Source organism: Schistocerca nitens, chromosome 6 (assembly GCF_023898315.1).
Source record: "Schistocerca nitens isolate TAMUIC-IGC-003100 chromosome 6, iqSchNite1.1, whole genome shotgun sequence".
NCBI classification, from domain to species: domain Eukaryota; kingdom Metazoa; phylum Arthropoda; class Insecta; order Orthoptera; family Acrididae; genus Schistocerca; species Schistocerca nitens.
Window position 1 is genome coordinate 224,233,822 of NC_064619.1, and position 19,792 is coordinate 224,253,613.

Below are 19,792 nucleotides of genomic sequence, written 5' to 3' on the forward strand. Positions count from 1 at the left end.
AGGTACAATTCGTTGCTCTAGCGATCTGCGATAAACTATTGATACAACGGGAATGAGTTCTTTCGCATAAACTTTGGAGAATCTAATAGTTTCTCAATTTGTCTTGATACCTTACTACTATTAAGCGATTGTGGTAACTTTTCTATTCCGCGATCGGCTATCTTAGTACCTGCCATTTCGAGGTTCGCACGTTGGCTGAAAGGAGGCACCGTGTTACGATCTTACGCGGTGAAACAATTTCGAAAGGCCGAATTCAGTATTTCGGCCTTCTCTCTGTTATCTTCCGTTTCGGTGCCAATATGGTCACTGAGTGAATGAATAGATGCTTACGAACAATGAGCAGATTCTTACGAACCACTTACTGATTTTACATGAGACCAAAACCTCTCAGCATATGTATTCAGATCTCCTGACAAAATTTTGCTTTCAAGACCATTGAACGCTTCTCTCATTGCTGTCCTCCTCGTTTCTTCAGATGTGTCCATGTTCAGCCTGTCAGGATGTGTGAACTCACAGAACATGTGTCATTGCGCATCAGAAAATCCCATCAGTACATCTACATCTACATCTACATCTACATGGATACTCTGCAAATCACATTTAAGTGCCTGGCAGAGGGTTCATCGAACCACCTTCACAATTCTCTATTATTCTAATCTCGCATTGCGCGCTGAAAGAATGAACACCTGTATCTTTCCGTACGAGCTCAGATTTCCCTTTTTTTTATCGTGGTCATCGTACCTCCCTATGTAGGTCGGTGTCAACAAAATGTTTTCGCATTCAGAGGAAAAAGTTGGTGATTGGAATTTCGTGGGAAGATTGCGTGGCAACGAAAAACGCCTTTCTTTTAACGATTTTCAGCCCAAATCCTGTGTCATTTCTGTGACACTCTCTCCCATATTTCGCGATAATACAAAACGTGCTCGCTTCCTTTGAACTTTTTCGATGTACTCCGTCAGTCATATCTGGTGAGGATCCCACACCACGCAGCAGTGTTTTAAAAGACGACGGACAAGTGTAGTGTAGTCAGTCTGCTTAGTAGATCTGTTACATTTTCTAAGTGTCCTGCCAATAAAACGGAGCCTTTGGTTAGCCTTCCCCACAACATTTGCTATGTGTTCGTTCCAATTTAAGTTGTTCATAATTGTAATACCTGGTTATTTAGTTGAGTTTACGGCTTTTAGATTTGACTGATTTATCGTGTAACCGAAGTTTAACGAGTTCCATGTAGCACTCATGGGATGACCTCACACTTTTCGTTATTCAGGGTCAACTGCCACTTTTCGCACCATTCAGATATTTTTTCTAAATCGTTTTGCAGTTTGTTTTGATCTTCTGATGACTTTATTAGTCGATAAACGAGAGCGTCATCTGCAAACAACGAAGACGGCTGCTCAGATTGTCTCCCAAATCGTTTATATAGATAAGGAACAGCAAATGGCCTATAACACTACCTTGGGGAACGCCAGAAATCAGTTTTGTTTTACTCGATGACTTTCCGTCAATTACTACGAACTGTGACCTCTCTGTCAGGAAATCACAAATCCAGTCACATAACTGAGACGATATTCCATAAGCACGCAATTTCACTACGAGCCGCTTGTGTGGTACAGTGTCAAAAGCCTTCCGGAAACCCAAGAATACGTAATCGATCTGAAATCCCTTGTCAATAGCACTCAGCACTTCATGTGAATAAAGAACTAGTTTTGTTTCACAGGTACAATGTTTTCTAAACTCATGTTGACTGTGTGTCAATATACAGTTTTCTTCGAGGTAATTCATAATGTTCGAACACAATATATCTTCTAAAATCCTGCTACATATCGACGTTAACGATATGGGCGTGTAACTTAGTGGATTTCTCATACTACCTTTCTTGAATATTGGTGTGGCCTGTACAACTTTCCAGTCTTTGGATACGGACCTTTCGTCGAGCGAACGGTTGTATATGATTGTTAAGTATGGAGCTAATGCATCAGCATACTCTGAAAGGAACATAATTGGTATATAGTCTGGACCAGAAGACTTGCTTTTATTAGGTACTTCGAAGAGCTATTGGATAATCTCAAGTTTGGTGTTTGGAGAGCCTTGTCAAGTGTCTGCAACATAACACGCTTCTTTCGCCAAAATGTTAATGATAATCGGGAAGTGCAGAAACTGTTTAGTCCATGTATGGAACCGAGCGAGGTGGCGTAGTGGTTAGCACACTAGACTGCCATTCGGGAGGACGACGGCTCAATATCACGTCCGACCATCCTGATTTAGGTTTTCCGTGATTTCCTTAAGTCGCTTATGGCAAATGCCGGGATGATTCCTTTAACAGGGCACGGCCAACTTCCTTCCCCATCCTTCCTAATCCGATGAGACCGATGACCTCGTTCTTTGGACTCTTCCCCAAATCAACCCAACCATAAACGGATCAACTCACAGAAGATTAAAGATAGTCTTTATGTTTTCTGTAAGACAGGGCAACTATACCTAGCGCCTGCGCCTTGAATATCTAGTTAGAGCTCATAAAGTATTCGGTGAGGGAGAGAACAATGAACAGAGGCAGTGCGATCTCGTGGCGATCTCGATTGCGTGAGTTCTCTGCCTGTCTTATCTACCTGTGGAGCAAACTGAAGGGTCAGGTTTACCCAAATATTTCTCACGCAATGGAAGAGCTAAAGCAATACGCTGAAAGCTATTGCTGCCGTCCGTCAGATAAAGTGGCTATGTATGTCACAGAATTTGATAAATCGAGCAAACGCTGCATCAGCGCCAACAGTAACCATTTCCAATGTCTTCTGGGATGTTAATAAACAACGATCAATATCTCATCAGTTACATTACATTACATTTATCGTTTTCCGTGGGTCTCTTGGAGAGGAGTCTCTGGGATGCGGAAAGAGTCAAAGGTTTATATATATATATATATATATATATATATATATATATATATATATATATATATATATATATATATATATATATATATATATATATATTCCAGGCCAGTTTTCTTTTCCCCATCCTGCACAACATGGTGGCCATAAAAGAGTCGCTGGAATGCAAAAGAAAATGCTTTCCGGATCTGCGTCCATATAAGCCTATTGCATCAAACGACCCTGATTTCAGGAGAAGAAGAAAATGAACTGTTTCAAAGCTAGTGCAAAAACTGTTAAAGGTCTCCTGCAACTTTTAAAAAACTCTAATGTTATCCGCACACTGACAATCTGATCTACATTTACATCCAGATTCCGTAAACCACTGTGAGGTGCATGGCAGAGGGTATTTCCTGTTGTACCAGGCTCCTTCCTGTTCCATTCGTGTATGAACCACTTGAAGGACGTTGTTTAAGAGCACCTGTGTGCACTGTGATTTGTCTAATCTTGTCCTAACGGAACCTATGGGGGCGATACGTAGGGGTTTGCAGTACGTCTGCATATTTATCACCATTTTTCAAACTTGGTAAGTTTTCTCAGAATATTTTACATCTATCTTCAAGTGCCTCCCACTTCAACTTCTTCAACAACACTGTGGCACTCTGCCATGGGTCAAATTAATTGTGACCATTCATGCTGCCCTTCTCTGTATACGTTAAATATTCCCTGTTGGTCCTGTATGGCCCAGGTCCCACACACAGGTATTCATTCATAGATGGAATTTCCCTAGCATTGTACCAATAAACCCAAGCCTGCCACATGCTATACGCACGACTGACCCTTTGTCACTGTTGCATTTCATATCCCCTCAAAGTGTTACATCTAGGTATTTGTGTGAATTGAGCGGCTCCAACTGTCACTCCCTGATATTACATTCACAAGGAACTGTTTTTTTTTTTTTTTTCGTTTTGTGAAGTACACAAGTGGAAATAATAGCATCTTGTATTATGTATTAATAAATACATAATACAAGATGCTAATCTTTCCACCACGTTGAAGTGTTATTAAGACCTGATTGCATATTGCATATCTGAACAGCTTCTTTCGGACAGTACTTCATTATAGATGACTGCATCATCTGCGAAATGCCTGAGGTTACTTTTGATATTGTCCGCAAGATCATTGACATGAATGTCATGGGATTCAACACACGTTCGTAGGGCACTCCCGAAGTTACATTTACATTTGGTGATGATTCTCGAGCCAAGATAGCACACTGTGTCCTTCCTACCACAAAATCCTCAATCCAGTCACAAATTCACTTGATATCCCTATGATCGTACTCTTGATATTAAGTGTAGATGTAGTACTGAGTCAAATGCTTTTCGGAAAGCGGGTAATATTGCATCCACCTGACTGTCTTGATCCATTTATTGAAAAGTACTAGAAGTCACAACTAAAACACAGCAGTTACCGAAACTTAGCATTAACAGCAGTCACTGTTATCGAAAAATGGCAGCGCATTCCAACCCTAATCCACTGTGAATCGGTATTACACTATCATATTTCTTTATCGAGGTTGATATGTCAAATATTTATGTCAAAGAAATATGGAGTAATAGGGAACGTTTCCAAATGTCGCCTGTCGTCAAATAAATATTATCAAATCTAGGGCCTCGCCGTAGATTTGATCATAATCTTCGTTCGACTTCTGTTCACTGCAATGTTAAATGTCACTGCTTGGAGCGTTGGGGTCGTTACGGCTATTTGATGTCTGTGTAGTGTATTTGTAAACATGACTTCAAAATTGGAGTGTTCCTTAGAGTCCTTTTTTTTTCTTTCTTAATAAACTTGCTTCGACTAGGGCGAGGACATGAGCAAGGGGGCGCAGTGCTTGCTATTAATTGTGTGTTAATGAGCAGATGGAATACACAGATCGAATATACAACAGCAACCATCCACCTTTACATTTGGAAACATCGAGGCAGTTTTCCAACAAGTCGCAATAGAGGTTGTGGTCACACTCTAAAATAAAATATTCTTTCTTAGCTTTCCATTCTACTTTGTCTATTTTTAAACTCTGAATGCAACAAATTAAAAAGTGCTTCACATGTTTCGTACTTTTTATTAATTTTGTAGTTTTGCAACAATAATTCCATTAATTAAATTATTCAAAAATAGTTCTTATTGCCCATATAATGCACTAAACATTTATTTACCTTTACGTATTCCCCCTTCACAGCTTTATATATCGCTTCACATGTTTCTGGAGTTATTTTGGATAACGTGCAATGTGATATTCGAATACTGTGTTGTAATTAGCTCTCTCCTGTATCGTATTCTGTTTTGTAATATGGGAAGCCACTTTACTGAGCAAATATTGAAGTACACTCTCATCCATTCGTAAATAATTTATATTACTTACTTGACGTCCTGCTCTTGCTCTCATAACATATTTTACTAAATGCTTTTTTACATCTACATCAACATGGATACTCTGCAAATCACATTTAAGTGCCTGGCAGAGGGTTAATAGAACCACCTTAACAATTCTCTATTTTTCCAATCTCGTATAGCGCGCGGAAAGAATGAACACCTATATCTTTCCGCACGAGCTCAGATTTCCCTTATTTTATCTTTGTGATCATTCCTCCTCTGTATGTCGGTGTCAACAAAATATTTTCGCATTCGGAGGAAAAAGTTGGTGATTGGAATTTCGTGAGAAGATTCCGTCGCAACGAAAAACGCCTTTCTTTTAATGATTTCCATCCCAAATCCTGTGTCATTTCTGTGACACTCTCTCCCATATTTCGCGATAATACAATACGTGCTGCCTTTCTTTGAACTTTTTCGATGTACTCCGTCAGTCTTATCTGGTAAAGATCCCACACCGCGCAGCAGTATTCTAAAAGATGACGGACAAGCGTAGTGTAGGCAGTCTCCTTAGTAGGTCTGTTACATTTTCTAAGTGTCCTGCCAATGAAACGCAGTCTTTGGTTAGCCTTCCCCACAACATTTTCTATGTGTTCCTTCCAATTTTAATTGTTCATAATTGTAATTCCTAGGTATTTAGTTGAATTTACGGCTTTTTGATTAGACTGATTTATCGTGTAACCGAAGTTTAACGAGTTCCTTTTAGCACTCATGTGGATGACCTCACACTTTTCGTTATTTAAGGTCAACTGCCACTTTACGCACCATTTCGATATATTTTGTTATCTCGATGTAATACCTATGGCTTCATCCAAGTATGTATCCTTTTTTTCGTCGCTTTTCTTCCAAGTACACATACAATGCAATTGTGATACTAGCAACTGCAGCGCTTAATAACAAGTTGCTATTCGCCATCTTGAAGTCTGACGAAAAACATGAGGACGGAGGCCGGCCACGGTGGCCGAGCGGTTCTAGGCGCTACAGTCTGGCACCACGCGACCGCTACAGTCGCAGATTTGAATCCTGCCTCGGGCATGGGTGTGTGTGATGTCCTTAGGTTGGTTAGGTTTAAGTAGTTCTAAGTTCTAGGGGACTGATGACCTCGGAAGTTAAGTCCCATAGTACTCAGAGCCATTTGAATCATTTTTTGAACATGACGACGGTGTAATACCCCTTTTTAGCGCCACGTCAAAGATCTTTGTCAAAGAAATTTGACGAATATTCGATCACATTTCTCTGTCAAAGAAATATGATAGTGTAATACCGGCCTTATTAACCACTTACTGATGGTGCGTTGTTCTGCAGAACCTTTCAGTTTGGACTCATTCGTGTCGTTCTTTCGGCGCGGTTGCATATTTCACGCACGCCAGCGAACAGTAAGTTGTCAGCTCCCGCGCTGATAGGATTTATCGGTAATGGGTGGTGTTTGAGGCGGAAGGTGTCGCTGGGGAGCGGTAATTGGTGGTTGCGCGCTAGGTTGGCTGTCCTGGCGCCGACGCCGCGGCCGCGACCGGTTCGAGGGCGCAGGAATGCAGCAGCGGCAGCAGCCGCGGAACTGGTTTCTGGCCTCAGCCCGCCACAAAGGAGCCAGCGGCCAGCCAGCGCCGGCCGGCGTGCCAAAAACCCCGACAGGCGTTCTCTGGCTTCGGTTTAACGCCCGCTCATCCGCACAGTCGCCACAAGCCGAATGACCGCACCTTACCCAATACTCACGCCAAACTACCGGTCGTGTCCGGCAGTAAAACATGTTAGCCGTAAAACGGCGCCGAGCCGTTCGGATTTTACGCGTGCTAGACTTGCAACGTAATCGACATCACTAATCATAATAAAGTGTCCAAGGTTAATCGAATACCCCAAATAACACAGGTAATACAGGGTGACAATTATTGAACGATATAAAAAAAACTGCAAAAAAGGTGAGAATTTAAGGACATGGGATCTGGATAAACTCACTAAACCAGAGGTTGTACGGAGTTTCAGGGAGAGCATAAGGGAACAATTGACAGGAATGGGGGAAAGAAATATAGTAGAAGAAGAGTGGGTAGCTTTGAGGGATGAAGTAGTGAAGGCAGCAGAGGATCAAGTAGGTAAAAAGACGAGGGCTACTAGAAATCCTTGGGTAACAGAAGAAATATTGAATTTAATTGATGAAAGGAGAAAATATAAAAATGCAGTAAATGAAGCAGGCAAAAAGGAATACAAACGTCTCAAAAATGAGATCGACAGGAAGTGCAAAATGGCTAAGCAGGGATGGCTGGAGGACAAATGTCAGGATGCAGAGGCTTCTCTCACTACGGGTAAGATAGATACTGCCTAAAGGAAAATTAAATAGACCTTTGGAGAAAAGAGAACCACTTGTACGAATATCAAGAGCTCAGATGGAAACCCAGTTCTAAGCAAAGAAGGGAAAGCAGAAAGGTGGAAGGAGTATATAGAGGGTCTACACAAGGGCGATCTTCTTGGGGACAATAAAATGGAAGAGGAGGTAGAAGAAGATGAAGTGGGAGATACGATACTTCATGAATAGTTTGACAGAGCACTGAAATACCTAAGTCGAAACAAGGCCTCGGGAGCAGACAACATTCCATTAGAACTACTGAAAGCCTTGGGAGAGCCAGCCCTGACAAAACTCTACCATCTGGTGAGCAAGATGTATGAGACAGGCGAAATACCCTCAGACTTCAAGAAGAATATAATAATTCCAATCCCAAAGAATGCAGGTGCTGACAGATGTGAAAATTACCGAACTATCAGTTTAATAAGCCACGGCTGCAAAATACTAACACGAATTCTCTACAGACGAATGGAAAAACTGTTAGAAACCGACCTCGGGAAGATCAGTTAAGATTCCGTACAAATGTTGCAACACGTGAGGCAATACTGACCCTACGACTTATCTTAGAGAATAGATTAAGGAAAGACTAGCCTACGTTTCTAGCATTTGTAGACTTAGAGAAAGCTTTTGACAATGTCGATTTAAATACTCTCTGTCTAATTCCGAAGATGGCAGGGGTAAAATACAGGGAGCGAAAGGGTATTTACAATTTGTACAGAAACCAGATGGCAGTTATAAGAGTCGAGGGGCATGAAATGGAAGCAGTGGTTGGGAAGGGAGTGAGACAGGGTTGTAGCCTCTCCCCGATGTTATTCAATCTGTATACTGAGCAAGCAATAAAGGAAACAAAAGAAAAGTTCGGAGTAGGTATTAAAATCCATGGAGAAGAAATAAAAGCTTTGAGGTTCGCCGATGACATTGTAACTTTGTCAGAGACAGCAAAGGACTTGAAAGAGCAGTTGAACGGAATGGACAGTGTCTTGAAAAGAGGATATAAGATGAACGTTAACAAAAGCAGAATTAGGATAATGGAATGTAGTCGAATTAAGTTGGTTGATGCTGATGGAATTAGATTATGAAATGAGACACTTAAAGCAGTAAATGAGTTTTGCTATTTGGGGAGCAAAATAACTGACGATGGTCGAAGTAGAGAGGATATAAAATGTAGACTGGCAATGGCAAGGAAAGCGTTTCTGAAGAAGAGAAATTTGTTAACATCGACTATAGATTTAAGTGTTAGGAAGTCATTTCTGAAAGTATTTGTATGGAGTGTAGCCATGTATGGAAGTGAAACACGGGCGATAAATAGTTTGGACAAGAAGAGAATAGAAGCTTCCGAAATGTGGTGCTACAGAAGAATGCTAAAGATTAGATGGGTAGATAACATAACTAATGGGGGGGGGGGGGGGGACAGAATTGGGGAGAAGAGAAATTTGTGGCACAACTTGACTAGAAGAAGGGATCGGTTGGTAGGACATGTTCTGAGGCATCAAGGGATCACCAATTTAGTACTGGAGGGTAGTGTGGAGAGTAAAAATCGTAGAGGGAGACCAAGAGATGAATACACTAAGCAGATTAAGAAGGATGTAGGTTGCAGTAGGTACTCGTAGATGAAGAATTTTGCATAGGATAGAGTAGCAAGGAGAGCTGCATCAAACGAGTCTCAGAACTGAAGACCACGACAACAAGATGAAAAAAACATAAATTAGTACAAATGACACACTTTATTCACCATGTAAACGTCACTGCAGATATTCGGAAGTAGGTTATGACATGTTCGATATACCTGCCATCACTGGTGGTGATGCGGCGCAGACGAATAGCGAAATTCTGCATGATCCTCTGAAGAGTCAGGACATCAAGGCTGACGATGACCTCTTGAATGGCTGTTTTCAGCTCATTATAGGTTTTGGCGTTATTACTGTACGCCTTGTCTTTAATGTAGACCCACAAAAAGGAGTAGCGTGTGCTCAGATCCGGAGGATATGCCGGCTAATCGAGGCCCATGCCAGTGGCCTCGGGATACCTCAGAGCCAGAATGCGGTCCCCAAAGTGCTCCTCCAGCACATCAAACACTCTCTCGACGGGGTCGAGCTTCGTCTTGTATGAAGCACATCTTGTTGGAATCAGGGTCACTTTGGATAATGGGGATGAGATGGGTTTAGAAAACATCGTTCCTGTGAAACACAACTAGCTCTTTATTTACATGAAGTGCTGAGTGCTATTGACAAGGGATTTCAGATCGATTACGTATTCTTTGGTTTCCGGAAGGCTTTTGACACTGTACCACACAAGCGGCTCATAGTGAAATTGCGTGCTTTTGGAATATCGTCTCAGTTATGAGACTCGATTTTTGATTTCCTGTCAGAGAGGTCACAGTTCGTAGTAACTGACGGAAAGTCATTGAGTAAAACAGAAGTGATTTCAGGCGTTCCCCAAGGTTGTGTTATAGGCACTTTGCTGTTCCTTATCCATATTTTTGGAGACAATCTGAATAGCCGTCTTCGGTTGTTTGCAAATGACGCTGTCGTTTATCCACTAATAAAGTTATCACAAGATCCAAACAAACTGCAAAACATTTAGAATAAATATCTGAATAGTGCGAAAAGTGACAGTTGACCCTAAATAACGAAAAGTGTGATGTCATCCACATGAGTACTAAAAGGAGCTCGTTAAACTTCGGTTACACGATAAATCAGTCAAATCTAAAAGCCGTAAATTCAACTAAATACCCAGATATTACAATTATGAACAATTAAATTGGAAAGAACACATAGCAAATGTTGTGGGGAAGGCTAACAAAAGGCTCCGTTTTATTGGCAGGACACTTAGAAAATGTAACAGGCCTACTAAGCAGACTGCCTACACTACACTTGTCCGTCCTCTTTTAAAACACTGCTGCGTGGTGTGGGATCCTCACCAGATAGGACTGACGGAGTACATCGAAAAAGTTCAAAGAAAGGCAGCACGTTTTGTATTATCGCGAAATATAGGGGAGAGTGTCACAGAAATGGTACAGGATTTGGGCTGGAAATCATTAAAAGAAAGGCGTTTTTCGTTGCGACGGAATCTTCTCACGAACTTTCAATCACCAACTTTCTCCTCCGAATGCGAAAATATTTTGTTGACACCGACGTACATAGGGAGGAACGATCACCACGATAAAATAAGGGAAATCAGAGCTCTTACGGAAAGATATAATTGTTAATTCTTTCCGCGCGCTATACGAGATTTGAATAATAGAGAATTGTGAAGGTGTTCGATGAACCATCTGCCTGGCACTTAAATATGATTTGCAGAGTATCCATGTAGATGTAGATGTAGATGTAGATTGTCTTCGAAAACCACTCGTTAGTCAACGTACCATCAAAGAATATCGCACCGATTATTCCGTGACTAGACACTGCACACCACACAGTCACCCGTTGAGGGTGAAGAGACTCCTCGATCGCGAAACGCGGGTTGTTAGTCCCCCAAATGCGCCAATTTTTCTTATTGACGAACCCATCCAAACGAAAGTGTACTTCGTCGCTAAACCAAACCATGCCTGCACATACAAATTCCCATCATGACCCGCGGCCAACCGTGCGGTTTGGACATCCTAATGAGAACTGTTCAGAAATTACGACGATTTTATTTCATACAGTTCAATAATTGTCACCTTGTATATAAAACTGTTCTAACCTTCCAATCAAACCTAAGCCAACCAACAATAAAGAGGGCCAGTTTCCAGGGATCAGGAATGAGCAAACTTGAATGTCAAAATTGTGATGCAGTATACATAGGCATGACATGCAAAGATTTTAAAACACGGTACAAAAAACACGTCAGGTGTTGGAAATATGAAACAAATGATTCCACATTTGCAGAGTACTTAAAACCCCACAGCCACCATCCTACAAACGTGGAATTAGATACAAAAATAATCAGAATAAATAACAATGACAAATACCAGTTTCTAGGATCAAGCGGAGCCAAATCAGCAGGTCCGCGACGCCTAAAATTTGTAATGTGTTGTAGTAAAGTCGAACTCAATGTTGTTATGGAAGAAGTAGTTTTTCAGTCACTGAAAAGGAAGCAATTAGAAATTATACCAACATTCGTAAATTTAAATGCCTTCCTGTGTTGCTATATTTCTGCCCCGAAGCATGTCAACCGTTGTACAGTACTACTTCAAGCGAGAGAAATTCCTTCTGTGTTAGGGAACTTTCCAAAAGTAGTTTTACATTAACTGCACAGCGCCTCAGAATTTCATGGATTTCCTCTTCAAGTGGAGGGAAGCTCCCACCACTCCTTTAAAAATAAAAAGTAAATATTAGTCATTCCTATGCTTATACAGTATAAATATCAAGCCACACCCCCTCCCCCCCCCCTCCCGCGCCCCCTCCCACTCATTCTGGAAATTCTAAAAAAAAAAAAAAGAGGAACCCCCCAAAATATGTTTCTAGATCCTCCACTGCGAGTAACTCTTGTCTCAATTTCGGTGTGGTTAATGTAAAGTTGTCTTGGGAGATAGATAATTTTGGTGGCGGAAGTTGCCACTACAGTTCGATAATTTTCACAGCTGTCTGCACTTGCTTTCTTTAGAATTGGGGTTATTATAGTATTCTTGAAGTCTCGGGGTATTTTGCCTGTCTCATACATCTTGCTCACCAGATGATGAAGGTTTGTTATGGCTGGCTCTCTGAAGGCTAGCGGTGGCTCTAACGGAATGTTGTCTACTGTCGGGGTCTTCTTTCAGTGCTTTGTCAAATTATTCACCCAGTATCATATCTCCCTTCTCATCTTCCTCTACATTTCATAGCAGACGGGTAATGTACAATAGAAAAGTCGTTCTTGTCCCAAGTAACAATAACAGGACCTCGAATGTTTGCGATATATAAGGGGCGACCAAAAAGTTTCAGTTGCAAGGCCGTACAGTCCAAAATCGGTATGCCAAAGAGCCAAAATTTCCCCGAACATTCAAGCAATCTTCCCACCGACACACCAGATCGAGGATACCTGGTTGCTGAAACATCGTGTCCTGCTGCGAGAAGAAGTTCGTAACTGCCTGCTGCATATCCCCGTCAGACAGGAATCGTCGACGCTTCACGGCCTTTTTTAAGAGACTGAAGGGGTGATAGTCACGTAGTGAGAGATCAAGACTATAGGCTGGGTTCTCCAGTATCTCCCACTTGCGTTGGCATAACGTCTGCGTTATGACATTTGCGAAATGGGGACGCACGTTATTATGAAGAAGCATCACCCTTGGCGCACCGCTCCACAAGGGTGATTTTCGACAGACATGGTGCCCCACAGACATTATTCATTCTTCGATGAATGTGTACTAGTGTTCGTCCTTCGGCAGCCAAGAAAAGAATAACAGTACGTTGATCCTGTTTGGAAGCATGTGGTAATAACGTCGCCATAGTACACGTTTAGACATTTAACGTAAGCACGTCGGAAAGACACGAATGCCACATTGATCCTTGGCAACTTGTCGGTGCTTATACACCTGCATCGGAACCACGCTACATTGCAAATACGCTGCAGTAACGCCCTCAAACCGAAACTTTTTGATCGCCCCTTATATATAAACGATATATCGGATAGAATTAGCAGCACTATAAAATTGTTCACTGACAATGTTGTGTATAGGATGCTATCGTCATTGGAGAGCTCTAAGGAAATGCTAAAAGATACGGAAAAAAATTTCTCATGATGAACTACACTTGTAACGTCGCTAGTCAATACGTAATAGCATTTTATTGCAGTAAGCTACTTTGCAGTACGGCTCATAGCTTTGGTGGCGGTGATAGAATGATACAAACAGCCGCTTGTATCTTAGCGTCACTCATTCGCACCTGTCGCTAGCCTACCCGTGGGAAGCGACACAATATTCAAGCCCCTAAAAAATCTAAATAATAAATTAAATATTATTCAATTTAGTTAAATGTCAGTATACTGTCCTTTGTTATTGAAAAGAAGATTGTGTAAAAATCTCAGCTTTCTAGCTGGCATACTTTCAGAGTTAGAGAAAATTACCTAAAACAGCCCAAACCGACACTTGTAAGATTAAAGTCAGTTAGAATTCATAACAGTTTGTCTTTTAGTATAATTTGGAATCGTTACTGTAGTTCACAAAATGTTGGGTCAATTTGTTTGAATTTTCATAATTGAAAACGTTAACTATTTTTCATTTTCGTAATATAAAATTCAGAAAAAACAGTATTTATGTAATGTGTTATTGTGTGAGTAAATGAGAATGAGTGAGATTGTGTATGTGGGACATAAGTAAAAACTCAATATTATTTCAGGTTAAACATTACGTAATTTCCCCCACATTGCTAATGACATATATCTAAGGGTATACTTCCTTTGTAGGAAGGCAGCCAGAATAGCCGTTTATAGAGGAACAGTTTTCTAAAGTTATTTCAAGATTAGTTTTCGTTTCGTTGGGTTTTGTTAAACATTTTATTAATATTTGCATGATGAAGTGACGTAAATACATCTGTGAATGTTGATTGGCGTAAGACAGTTCTAGCGCGAAAAAGAACCCGAAGGATTGTTTTGATTGGCTGGTTATTTTGAACAACCAAACAGAGTTGAGCATTTCCTGCACATTGCAAGTAGTTATAGGCCCTGGAAGGAACGGCAGTGAGAGAGTCGCTGGCTAGCTATCGGACGTCATGTTGGACGTGTCCGTCTACATTATGAGTAAAATGAAGCAGTTACTGGTTTCTCGAGTCCGAATTGTATTGACGTGAAAGCAGTTGCATTTACGGACAGATCGTGAAAATTTGAGCTTTGTGAAGTGATCTATAAAACGCGTGTGAACTTTCGGCATTGTAGAATTCCGCGTGGCGTGTTTCATACCCGTTTATGGAATAGTTGGCGAGCTATTTCTGTTAATAAAAATCCACTGAAAAGGACCGAAAGTGAAACTCATATATTTTAGTAGATCGCGTAACAATTCGGGTCGGACTTAGGTATATTTCTGGCTGCCTAGCGTGTGAACTGGGTTGCATGAACTATGAGCTGAGGACAGTGATGTTATTCGTAAATTAAATTCGGGCTGATGGCAAGTGTTTAAGTTTGAACCTAAAGGAATAAAAGAACTCGCTGCAGAATTTGTCATTTTTCTAAAGAGATGAAGCAATCGCCCTCCACCCGAAAATTGTGTTATAAGATATTACAGGATAGCTTGCCGCCAGAGTTTACGCGGACTTTACAAACGTAAGTATTGGCGGTGTTTTTCTTCAACGCTGCTTTTGACATCGTGTGAACAGTATCTACGCATGCAGAAAAACTGGCTGGCGGTCTGACGACATATTGAGCTAGGTGGAACTTTTATAGTGTACAGTACGACGAGAGACAGCGAACAAACACAGATGACGCATTTCTAGCCCGCTCCGCCGCACACTGAGGTGGAAAATGTCGTAGGATACGTCCTAATATCTGTCGGGCCTTCCTTTGCCTGGTGTAGTGCAGGAACTCGACGTGGCATCAACTCAACAATTCGTTGGAAGTCCCTTGCAGAAATAATGAGCCATGAATGAGCCGCGAATAATGGCGAAACTGCTGCCGGTGCAGGATTTTGTTCAGGAACTGACCTCGCGATTATGTCTGATAAATGTTCGAAGGGATTCGTGTCGGGCGATCTTTGTGGCCGTATCTTTCGCTCAAACTATCCAGAATGTTCTCCAAGCCAATCGCGTACAATTGTGACCCGGTGACATGGCGCATTGTCATATATGCTAGGGAACATAATGTCCATAAATGGCTGCAAACCCACGCGGGTCTAGGCGCTGCAGTCCGAAACCGGGCGACTGCTAGGTCGCAGGTTCGAATCCTGCCTCGGGCATGGATGTGTGTAATGTCCTTAGGTTAGTTAGGTTTAAGTAGTTCTAAGTTCTAGGGGACTCATGACCTCAGATGTGAAGTCCCATAGTGCTCAGAGCCATTTGATCCATTTTGATTTTGGCTGCAAACGATCTCCAAGTAGCCGAATATAACCATCTCCACTCAATAGCCCACACTATAGCAGTGCCACCACCAGCTTGCACAGTGCCGTGTTGACAATTTGGGTCCGTGGCTTCGAGGGGTCTGTACCACATTCAAACTCTACCATCAGCTGTTACCAACTGGAATCGCGACTCATCTGACCAGGCCACGGTTTCACTATAGTCTAGGGTCCAACCGACATGGTCACGAGCTCAGGAGGGGAGCTGCAGGCGGTGTCATGCTGTTAGCAAAGACACTCGCATCGGTCGTCTGCTGCCATAGCCCACTAACGCCAAATTTCGCCGCACTGTTCTAACGGGTACATTTGTCGTTGGTCGCACATTCATTTCTGCGGTTATTACACACAGTGTTACTTGTGTACGGAAATGAAATGAGCGTTTGGCGTAATTGGCTGGGAGGCCCCTTGCAGGGCCGCCTTGGTGCAGGTCTTATAACATTCCACGCCACATTGGGCGACCTACGCGCCGGATGGGGATGAAATGATGATGAAGACAGCCTGAGCGGAGAAACTCCCCGACCCAGCCGGGAATCGAACCCGGTCCCGTAGGACGGCAATCCGTCACGCTGACCCCTCAGCTATAGACACTTGTCTATTAGCACTGGCAACTCTATGCAAACGCTGCAGTTCGAGGTTGGTAACTGAAGGCCGTCGGCCACTGCGTTATCCGTGGTGACAGGTAAAGGCCGAAATTTGGCATTCTCGGCACACTCTGGATCTTGGAATATTGAATTCCCTAACGATTTTCGAAATGGAATGTCCAATGATTATAGCTCCAACTATTATTCCGCGTTCAGTCTGTTAATTCCTCTCGTGCGGTCATGCACTCCGTCTTCAGGACACGAGTGGCCCACCGGGACCATCTGACCGCCGTGTCATCCTCAGTGGAGGATGCAGATAGGAGGGGTGTGGGGTCAGCACGCCGCTCTCCCGGTCATTATGATGGTATTCTTGACCGAAGCCGTTACTATTCGGTCGAGTAGCTCCTCAATTGGCATCACGAGGCTGAGTGCACCCCGAAAAATGGCAACAGCGCATGGCGGCCTGGATGGTCACCCATCCAAGTGCCGACCTCGCCCGACAGCGCTTAACTTCGGTGATCTAACGGGAACCGGTGTATCTACTGCGGCAAGGCCGTTGCCTCGTGCGGTCATAATCACGTCGAAAATCTTTCCACGTGGGGCATCTGAGTATAAACGACCGTTCCGTCAATGAACTGCCCTTTTATACCTTGTGTACGCGACGCTACCGCCATCTGTATATGTACCTGTACATGTCGCTATCCCATGACTTTTGTCACTTCAATGTAACCCTCTTTAAATGTGGATAAATGAAAGCTAATGCATATAATAAGGCAAGTATCATCGTACAACTATTTACAAGTAGTAGTAAAAAGCAACTCTGCTTGTAACCGGGAATCACAAGAGAAGTGGAGGCATATCACGCCATCGGCGATAGTGGGAAAAATGAAAAATCAATCGCTTTTGAATACCTTGCACGTCGTTTTGAATATAACAAAGGTCGCGCCCGCTGGGTTTCGTAACTGCTCACACTAATTCAAAAGTTCACCAAACCGAGAGTGCAGGGGAAATGTTGGCAACTGTGTCGGGTCAGTCCAGATGAGTTCTTTATCCGAATAGTCAACATAGACGAGTGTTGGGTGTATTAGCATGGCCCAAAACAAAGGAGCAGAGCAAGCAGAGTAAAGACGTGGATTGAACAACCGAAAAAGGGACATTCACAACTTCCATCGGGAAAGATGATGCTGAATGCTTTTTTACGACTGCCATGGTGTCGTATTAACAGATCGTCCTGCTAAGGGACAAACCGACACACGGGCATACTATCCAAATCTTTTGTGGGATTTACGAGGAGTAGTGAAGATGGAGAGTCGCAGGAAGCTGTCTAAGAGGGTGTTTCTGCTACACGACAACGCTCCAACTAATTGTGCGTAGAACAGTTCACACATGCTGCTTCTTTGGGCTACAACTGTTCGCCTCAAAACCCATGTTCCCCTGACAAGGCACACAGTGACTTCATTCTCTTCCACCGGATGAAGATAACATCTGTCCAACGTAATATCACAACTGAGCCGTGGAAGAAATTGCTGTTTTGAAGATTGCGCCGCAGCTCGTAGTGTAAAGCAGTCGCCCTCCGTTTCTGGCGGTGGCACCGCTGCTGCAATCGCAGCTTTGGTGTCTCCCTCTGGTGTGAAAGGGGAAAGGTAGCCTGTTCACGTGCGTTTAAGGGGACTATGAGCTCGCCAGTCAGCCAGTCTGAGGCAGTCTGTTAGTCTCGGCGAGTCTGGTCAGTTGGTCAGCCAGGTTAGTCTGGGTCTGTCTCTCGTCCGCATTGGTGAGGCGGTTAGTGTCTGTCTGTCGTCCGGAGTGCTAGTATGTGTCCGGCCCCCAGTCTGCTCGAGTCTCCTCAGGCAATGGGCATTGGCGGTTGGATCGATCGGTTGGTCGGTCGCGCACTGGGACACATGATGACTTGTCCGCCTGGAGCGTCGGCGCATGTGAGGTCGCCACGTGAGTCCAGTGGTCGCGCCGTATAGCGAGGCGTAGTGGCTTCGCGGCCGACACGAGAGCAACAGGAGTCAACGCACGACATCGGTCTGGCCGGTGCGTGCTGCGACGCCGTGAGACGGGAGATCGGCCAGCGTCCGTTGAAGCGGCTGGCAGCGGACGGTTCGGGAGACCGTTTTGGGCGTGCTGCGCCAGGTCTTCGCCAGAAATCGCAGTTAGTAGAAGTTAAGTGATTGGTGATATGTTGTTTCAGTTACTTGTTAAATTCTACTTGTGGTCTCGGTCAGTGTCTCGTCCCCATCTTGCTCGTCTGTCTCTCGTCCGCATTTGTTAGGCAGTTAGTGTCTGACTGTCTGTTGTCGGTCTGCAGTACGTTTATAGCTGCCTCTGTCATGTTTGTCGGATTCGGTGTTAACGAATTTATTGCTTAAAGGCTGAATTCTTGAAATATGTTTTTATCTTGCCTATCATCTTGCGAGGTGGTATATGTGAAATGTAGAGCATGTTGTAATTTTATGTAAGTCTGCATTTTATGGGTTTTATTTAAATAGTCATTTTAGGTTATAAGGTTGCCACCCTTCCACCGTAAGATTCCTTAAAAAAAATTGCACTTTCGGTGGAAAATAATTTGAGTGTTCTACCATTTCCATCTTTCTTACAGGGTGCATAGTTTACGTGTTTGTGTGAGTCGTTAAAATTTTTTTAGTTTAAAGTAACCTGGTGTGTTGCAGATTTGCACCAGTGTACTCTTTCAGAGGTTGTTGTGAGCGGTCATGACTACGGCCGTGTTTGAAAGGGAGCAGACAAGCTTCTCAGCCCGAAGGCTCATACTGTTAATATTGTTCTTTCTGCCTCTAGATAAAATTGTAACTTGATATTTCGAGGGTGCTTTTCTGCTTATAATTTTAAATCTGTTTTTGAGAAAGCATTTAGGAATAAAATTCACATTTGTTAAAAGTAATTTCATTTTCCATCAGTTACTTCCTGGCAATTACTTCCACGCTCACCTAGTGTGATTAAATGTGTTAATGTTGTTGATGAATCGCTAGTAAATAAAGTAAATTCTTTAAGAAAAAAATTTGAAAGTAAATTTACGGTTCAACAACCATGATTCCTCGTCGAAACAAAAAGGAAAACTTCTTTGCACAACAAAACATGATACCTATTCCGAAAAAAACAGTACCCATCTTACAAAGTAATAAAACTACTCTTTTGAAACAAGAAAGATTCCCATGTTACAACAAAGACAATTCCTTTTCTAAAAGCAAATAAGCTTCCTCTTCAGAAAGAAACACTGCGTCTCTTCTAAATCAAAAAGTGCTCCAGTTATAAAACAAGCCGGCCTTCATTTATCTGTTTAAAACAAAAGAGTCTCCTCTTTCAGATGAGCGCTTCAAAAGTGAGCTACAACTTTACTTCCGCCAGTATCTCATCTCTTACCTTCGAAACTTCACAGAAGTACTCCTTCATATCTCTCTCCTGGGAGAAAGGATATTGCAGAGACATGCAGAGGATTGTTTCCAGCGTGAATTTTCACTCTGCAGCGGAGTGCACGCTGATTTATAACTTCATGGCAGATTAAAGCTGTATACCAGACAGGGATTCTAACTTGGGACCTTTGCTTTTTGAG

The 19,792-nt window shown here is 42.7% G+C and overlaps 1 pseudogene; it reads right to left on the reverse strand.

The window, feature by feature from the left end:
• Positions 1-16,658: 16,658 nt before the first annotated feature.
• On the reverse strand, positions 16,659-16,776 carry LOC126263887 (5S ribosomal RNA; annotated as a pseudogene).
• Between the last annotated feature and the right edge of the window lie 3,016 nt (positions 16,777-19,792).